Below are 8000 nucleotides of genomic sequence, written 5' to 3' on the forward strand. Positions count from 1 at the left end.
GCAATAAACCCCATTCTGATTCTGATTCTGATTCTGAAGATTTAGAAGAAAATATGGGATGTGTAAAAGTGTGGGGCTTCTTTAGAAGCTGGTGACTGGAAATATGTCCTTTTAGTCAGAATAAAAACATTTGTAGTTGAAGCTGCAGGGAGCTCAGAGTGTGTGCATCCATGCACGCAGGTGTGGGAGACTCCTGCATGGAGTCAAAGCAGTGAAGGTGATCCACAGTTCAGCCCAGAGAGGTTTTCACGCCGCAGTGCCAGCTTCTCCCTGTAGAGGGCAGTCTTTCCTTTCCAAACAGCTTTTTTTAAACCACCTGTGTTTGGCAGTTTTTGGGAGTCGAGCTTGTGTAAATACACTTGGCTCTGCATCAGAACAGCTGCCTGTAAAATAAATCTAAATGATCTTTGAAAAACCAACAAAATTTTTTATTATGATTTAGTTCAGCAAGAAAACGTGGCTGGAGCCCACCTGACGCCACGGGTGGAGAGGTGGAGTACACCCACCTTTGTTTCTGTGTTTTGCTCTTCATATGTGAGCTGTGAGGTGTAACACACACACACACACACACACTCGAGGGCTCCTGATATAGCCGCTTCAACACTAGCCGCACACACTCGGTCAGAGTGCTGACTGGGTGGAGGCAGGGACGATCAGTGCGCACTAACTCTGTGTGTGCTCTTAAGTGTTCCTGTATTTGTGTGACAAACAGGACTTATTCCTCATTTCCTGTCTCATCCTCCGCTCAGGTTTCAGCCTGTTCTTGGCTTTATATAATGTCATAGAGAGGCGATGGCCTTACCACGGTCACCTCAGGCACAGAAGCCTCAAAAGGGGAGGAGCCAAAATAGCTATTTTCAGACAGAAGATGAGCTGAGGGCTACAGCATGGCTTGGATAAGATATTAAAGGATTATTGCCCAATATGAATAATGCAAAGCTGCTCTAGTAGAGCCCAAACTTAGAAAGATATAGCTGGAAAAGAGTTGGAGAGATCCATCAGCTCAGAAAAGAAAAGCTGCTGATGAAACGTTACCTGATCGTGTTATCATTCACGATCCAAATATAAAAGACTTCTTTTTAATCAAAATATAAAAGCCTTGTTGTGTTATGGAGAGTTAAATAAATGAATCACCGCTCATTCCAAACACTGACACCGAGCGTTTGGTTACTGTGGTTACTGTGAGGCTCAATTGTGACCGACAGGAGCTGAATGATAGACGATCTCAGAAAATATGAAATAAGGTCAGATGGAGGAGGGGGCTTCAAGGACAGATGATGACAGGGTAATAAAACTCAGAGACGAAGGACTGATTCCCGTTCAGCTGCGGACTCGAACGTATGGTTGGATTGTGCAGACTTTGATGACATGCAGTCGTTCTGCTGAAAGCCCTTGAAGAAGACATTTATATGAGACAATTTCCAACATCAGTTATGGGTTCAGGAGGTGGCCGCTCATCTCTCGGCCCTGTTTGAAGATTTTATGGTTTGTTGTCACAGGACTAAGTGCGTTGGTGGGTGGGTTCCTGTATCTGTGACCTCCATCAGACGCTCTGTGGAGCTCAAGCTCTTTATTCTTCCTCTTAGAGCTGCTCTGTAATTCAGACATACAGTAATAACCTGTCATGTACACAGAAGTATGTAAACGACGCTTTACCACAAGCTGCCACTTCAGCTCTCTGACATCATGAACACAGGAATCATCAGACAATCATTTGTGATGCCAGTGAACATCCTCCAGTTCATCCCCATCTCTGACTCTAATGGGCCCATTATTTCATAAAGATGCTTCATAGAATGATTTAACAAATTAAACTAGTCTCGCCCTATGACAGCTGGGATAGGCTCCAGCGCCCCCGCGACCCTGAAAAGGATAAGCGGAAGCGAACGGATGGATGGAAATTAAACTAGCGACATTGTGTTCCAGTGGTCAGCCCTGTTGTCTCACAGCATGAAGGGTCTGGGTCTGAATTCGCTGGCTGGGCGGGGCTTCCACTTGGAATTGGTTTGATATTCTGGTGGTTTTAATAAAGTTTCTCATTTGCTTTCAGACCCTGAAGTTAGTGCGACTGCATGCAGAGCTTCTGGTTATGTGCACGGTTCATCTCTGCACCCGTTTCTCAAATAGAGATAAGAGGAGGAACTGCACCACTTAGGAAACTAGCGCTGTCATTACAGCAGCTAAGAAAGAAAACCAGTCCTGTGGGCCGATGTGACAGCGAGGGGCTGCTTTCACCTGCACATTTAGTTTGAGCAGCATTTTAATCTTTTTTGTTTTTAAATAAAAAATATTATTTTACTTAATATTCCACTTTGACTGACTCATATTTCACACGGAGCACTGTCTGTCTGGGATTCACTCGGATGTTGATTTGACAAAAAACCCATTTTAAAAGTCATCAGATTTATATTTTGGTCCTTTCTTGATCCTGTTCTGGTGCACTGACCTTAATGTGCACATAACTCCAAACCCACAGGCTTCACACGTGACCATCACGTGTGACACACCTTTTAGATGTGGTTTGTAATGCACACTTTCACGCTCTTTGAATAATAACAGTATCTAGCACAATGCTTCTTCTACTAGTTGTTGGAAACGTGCTGTTTGCAGGTCTTTAAAGAAGTCAAAAAGTCGTCTTGCAATTTGTCTGCATAACTGAAACATCTCCAGGCAGTTATTTTGAAGCCCTCGTCTAAATAAAAGGTTCAGGAGCCATAATCAGTAATGAATGAGACATAAAAAACTGCATGAATTAAAAAACAAAGGAAAAAAACTTTAAAATTAGGTTTACTTGTTACTTGTGTATCCGAGACGTCACATCTATGAAGCCAGTGTGCCACGCAACCCATGCAGGCAGGGAGAACACAGAGGCACCGTGGATGGATCATCGTGGATGCCAGTCATTTGTTGGAAAAAGTGTTTGCAGTAACTTTACTGAAATTAACAAAACTATTAACGGCATTTACAAAACGTTGCTATAACTGGATTTTACAGCATCCATCCATCCGTTCTCTTCCGCTTATCCTTATGAGGGCTGCGGGGGGGTGGAGCCTATCCCCGCTACCATAGGTCGAGGTGCAGGCTACATCCGGGACAGGTCGACAGTCTGTTGCAAGCAATTATTGTAAAGTTATTGTAGAGTTTGTGTATATTTTCTTTACAGTAGGGTCGCAGTAAATGTAGCTGGCATTAAATGTCCTGTGAATTCACTGCTAGGGCCCAGAGCAGTAACTCCTCCCGGTTTAATGACCTTATACCGACGCTAGATGGCAGCAGCTGGAGGCAGATGCTGAGTGTAGCAGCTTTGAATATGGAAATCAGCCCCACTAATCTCAGCTCCACACATCACAGAGTGGACTTCAGCAGCACAGTGGAGGAAGTCTGTGCGTCATACGCGAGCCTGAATGAAAACTCTGGCCGGCTTTGGTCACTGGGATCATCTTCACGGTTAGCTTCTCATCTCCTTATTTCTATGAATCACATGTAAAGGGGGCAGTGTTTAGTCTTCAGCGACTCACTTCCATCCTGACTGGGTGGAACTGCTCTGAACACTAACTGCCTGATTTCCTGCAACAATCAATCCCACTGTTTCTAATTGGACGTGGTAGCGCCCCCTCCTCCTCTTCCTCTGCTCTCCGGTTTATTGTCACTGACATTCGGATTATTCCTCACAGCAGCAGCAGCCCGCTCCTCCTCCTCGTCTCCTCCTCCGTCCGACAATGCGGGCACAAACTAAGGATTTATAATTTCTCCTTCGTTTCCTCCTCGTTTGCACGGTAAGAGAAATCTTTCCTTCCTTCCTCATCTTGTTTCGCTTCGAGCGTTTCTTTAAAATGTTTTCGTGCTGCTGAGCCACGCGCACGCGAGACAGCGCCGGGCTCTCGTGTGGACGCGCAACGCGTGAAGTGGGTTACCGGTGGGAGCTTTGGTGTTGTGCTCGGGCTGTTTGACTTTAACTTGCACAGAACTGAGCGGTGTGTGTGTGTGTGTGTGAGAGAGAGAGAGAGAGAGGGGGAGAGAGAGACACTGCTTGCGCGCGCTGGGTGGCTCTTTGGATCCGAGCCGTTTGTTGGGAACGATCATCGCTGGATCCGCCCCCCCCCCCGTGTTTACTTCACTCACTGCTGGACAGTCCGCGTGCCGCCGTGCACGCCTGCAGAGGTGACGGGGTCGCGCTCATACAGGACTTTTTGCCTGTGATTTGAGTAGAAATGATTGGCCGCTCTTCACCGGAGTAATCTGAGGTGGGCCCCCGGAGGCTCCACTGACCCCACTCTCATATCGACCCCTCTAATAGAAGACACTTACACCAGCACTTACACCCCCACTTACACCCCCACCATCTCCTCCAGAATTTTGGGTGGCATATGGCTGCTTCTGCTCCAAGGCTCACAGATGTTCGGTTGTTACATCAGCAGCCTTGTTTGGAGACAAGACGCTCAAACCACATCCTACCTTCTGCTTCTGTGTGTGTGCAGAAGTGTGTGGGTGTTAGTGTCATTATGGGGGCCTGTGGCTCAGTAATTGCTATGGTCTGATCTCGTTGTGTCCTCACTGGAGAGCTATAATCCTCAGCTGAAAGTAAGCTCACGCAGAAAGAGTCAGAGTGATCCGGGATGTGTTTCAGTGGGAAATATGCAAATATCCATCTCTACAGGAGGCAGCATCTGTGGGCTCGATCTGTGATTATTCACCTTTTGCAGTGTCTGCTCTCCCGCCTTCACAGGAGGGAGAAGTGATCATGTTTTTCCCCTCAGCACTTTAGAAGCAGGTCACAGTCAAGGTATAAAGCAATAATATTCATTATATTTCTAAAACTGTGGAACAGATTCCCCCAAACAGTCCAGATGGTTAAAAATAAATAAATAAAAGTTACCGTTTGAGAAGCTGCAACATTTTCTCCCTTTTTAAAGAAAAAAAATGTTTTGGGAAACTGCTTCAAATGTTCAGAGTCAACAAACCGACAGTCCAAGCAGATTCAAACAGTTTGAGTTACACAGAAATATTAAAAGGAAACACAACAAAGCTTGGCAAAAACTGACCAAGCAGTTTATTAATGTGACGCTCAGTGTTTGCAGACAAACACTGTTGTCTCTGCTCTTGTGACTGAACCCAGTCCACGACCTTCACAAACCCCTGCAGGATAAACTGGGCCCATTAACCATCCCAGTGCTGATTAGCTCTCAAAGACTTGATTAAAAGACAGGATGAAAGCACCTGCTAGCCTAGCAACGATCAGGCTTTTTCAAAGCACGGTGACCTTCACCTTCATACGGGCTGGTTTTTGTTCACTGGGCCTCGGATGAGACTGTTGAGGTGCTGCGGTACGTTTCATTGGTTGGGAAGCCCTCCGTAGGAACACCAGCTTGCTTGGCTTTAGATCCTACTTCTGAAAAATGTAGATGGTTTAACTTTTTTATGAGAGATCTCCTAATGTTTTATCCACAGCGCTGACATGTTTGGCTCACCTCTCAGCTGCTGATTTACTGCTCAGTCCGATTCTCTCAGCTACGGCCGTGAGTTGTAGGTAGAAACGATAAGAAGCAGGCTGCGTGCTGTTTCACTGGAATTCGAGTGACTGCCTGATGTATTTATGTTGTATTGTTCAAAATCGAAACAAAGTTACTGTGTCAACATACGCAGTAAGACGCAGGCAAGTAAAGATATACTTTTCTTTCTGAGACTCTGGCGTTTTCATCCCGCACACGTCTCATCGGTGTTCCTCATATTTGGATTCTCTTTTGTTTCGTTTAGTTTTGAGTTTGTTCGCGGGCGTTCAGAGGCCCATCTGCAGCTCCGGCATTCCCCAAAACCCTGTGGCTTAGTTTTCTGATGTAGGATAATAAAAATACTTTTGGGAACTTTTGGACTCCAAGAAAAAAAATTACAAAATGTAAATCTGACTTCAGGTTTCTTTTCTGGAAATTGATGCAAACTAGCAGACTGATCCTGCATCACCTCTGACCCATCAGGCTGTTACAATAACAGACCCGTAACAAACATGGGCATGGGTAAAAATATTACATGAATCTAAATATTATTAAGGATTTTTCAGGATAAAACGTTGAATAGTGTGACCGATGCTGAGCGCTGACAGCCTGCTGTTGTGGGCTTTTCTCCAGGCGCGCTTCGCAGCGGTTTGCAGCCATTTCTTTGCTGTCAGCAGAAGTAACTGTCTATTTTTGTCTTTACAAATAGCTTTTATTGAGCTCTTTAAAAGCCGCTTTATTGTGCGATGTGACAGCAGCGCAGTGAACTCGTGTCAGTCTGCGGGCCTCACATTTACAGAATACGAGGCCAGTTTCCGGTGAGAACATCAGTCTTCTGCCTGCTTTATCTTCACTGCTGCTTTCTGCTGGATTAGTCGAGGATGTCGAGCGATGCCTTTTCAGTCTGGCGTGGCTGATCGTGGTATCGCACACTCACAGATGGTCCAGAGACTGCTTAAAAAGTTGTCAGATCAGCTCTGATGCGCCGACAAACTAGTGCAGCGCGTCGGACGTGACGAAGGACAACAGCTGGCGGCGCTTTCAGAAATCTGGCTTTGAAATCTCGCGTCATATGATTGAGTTTGTGTTTTAAATGATACGTGCACAACAAATCAACAAGACACGTGTCTTACGGATACTACAAACGCCTCTATTAGTCCAAAAATCCTTTGGTTAGAAGTTCATTTTTCTGCACAGCACTGTGGGTGTCGTATCAGCGCGCATTCATTTCAATAAAAGTCTGAGATCTTTTTTCTTTTCTTTGGAAAAAAACCAAAAAATCTTTGGATTCAAATTAAAAATGTAAGAAAACCACTCAGAGTAAATTATTCCATTTAAATGTTTAAATTGTTTTCATCATCGACTCTCTAAAGTAACACCAAAGAGGCTTTTTATAAACATCTTTATTTGAATATTTAAATATGAGCATCACTAATGCACCACAGTATTTATTTATCTACAAAGAACCAACGGACCCTTTTAAAATGCATACAAACTCAACTAAACTCTAAATGAGGCAGTAAAATGTGAGACGTTTGCATCGAGATTTTAAATGATCTCAGTCAGGCTCCAGGTGATGACATCACCACCTTGAACGGGAAATGCAGTTTTCCATTGGCTGCTGCTGGCGTGACCGTGGATCAACCGTGAAGCCGAGCTCGGGGGGGGGGGTTCTCCTGCAGATCCCGGGACGCACGTTTTGTTTTTGTGGAACTAACGGTGTGGGGATGTCTGCTTACTGATGGTGACCGTGACGGCTGCGTGGTGACTCTGTGTCGAGCTTACGTGCTCTCTGTGCCTGAACCCGTGAATATGTTGTTGTTATTATTATTATTATTATTTTTTTAAGTTGTTGTTGTTGTTTTTTTACTTTTTTAAATTTAACCAAAATAATCCCAACATGAGCCCAGAGAATGGGAGGACTGAGCTCTGGAGAAACGAAGCAGACCTGCTGGTTGTTGGCGTGTTGCGTTGGAAGCTTTGCAACTGTGAAATGTTCAAAACTCTGATGCATCATGAAAAAAAACAGAGATGAGGATCCACCATCAGCCACACAACGATGATTCTCCATGATTTATTTATTATCTTTGGCCCTGAAACTTGGTCCCGTGAGCCTCTCAGCTGTGGACGTGACCGGGTCAGATCTTTGCAGCTCCTCCCTCTGTAGCCTGTGGTGATGTCACCCTGTGCTTTGTGATCAATCAACGATTTCTTGTAAACATACTGAACTCTTTATCAGAATTTAAACTATTTATGAACATGCTGCACATTTATTCATGTGCATCATCACGAAAGGACAATAATTCATTGAAAGGACACAGAAAATAAATAAATATCAATAAATTAATACTAAATGATTTTCTTTTCATGTTTATCTAGAAGCTTTAAATTTTACAAAACCTAAAAACACAGAAAAATGAACGTTTTGGACATTAGCTGTGTGACGTAAACACAACCGAAATGTGGGCCAGAATTGAATTTTACTCTCAGTCTGAACACAATTCAGTTTTA

At 44.4% G+C, this 8000-nt stretch overlaps 1 protein-coding gene across 2 annotated transcripts in view; it reads left to right on the forward strand.

Annotated features, from left to right (window-relative positions):
* The first annotated feature begins 3368 nt into the window (after positions 1 to 3368).
* The window catches only part of LOC102197777 (poly(rC)-binding protein 4-like), a 179750-nt gene continuing 175118 nt past the window's right edge, over positions 3369 to 8000 (forward strand). The window contains exons 1-2 of one of the 2 annotated variants that reach the window (XM_005740879.1): positions 3369 to 3447; positions 3675 to 3776. The gene's annotated coding sequence lies outside the window, so the exon portion shown is untranslated. Of the gene's footprint in view, positions 3448 to 3473; positions 3777 to 8000 lie in introns of those variants that run through there. The other variant, XM_005740881.2, reaches the window with a different exon arrangement.

The sequence above is a fragment of the Pundamilia nyererei genome, unplaced genomic scaffold (assembly GCF_000239375.1).
Source record: "Pundamilia nyererei isolate P.nyererei 1_Seehausen unplaced genomic scaffold, PunNye1.0 scaffold00105, whole genome shotgun sequence".
NCBI lineage: Eukaryota > Metazoa > Chordata > Actinopteri > Cichliformes > Cichlidae > Pundamilia > Pundamilia nyererei.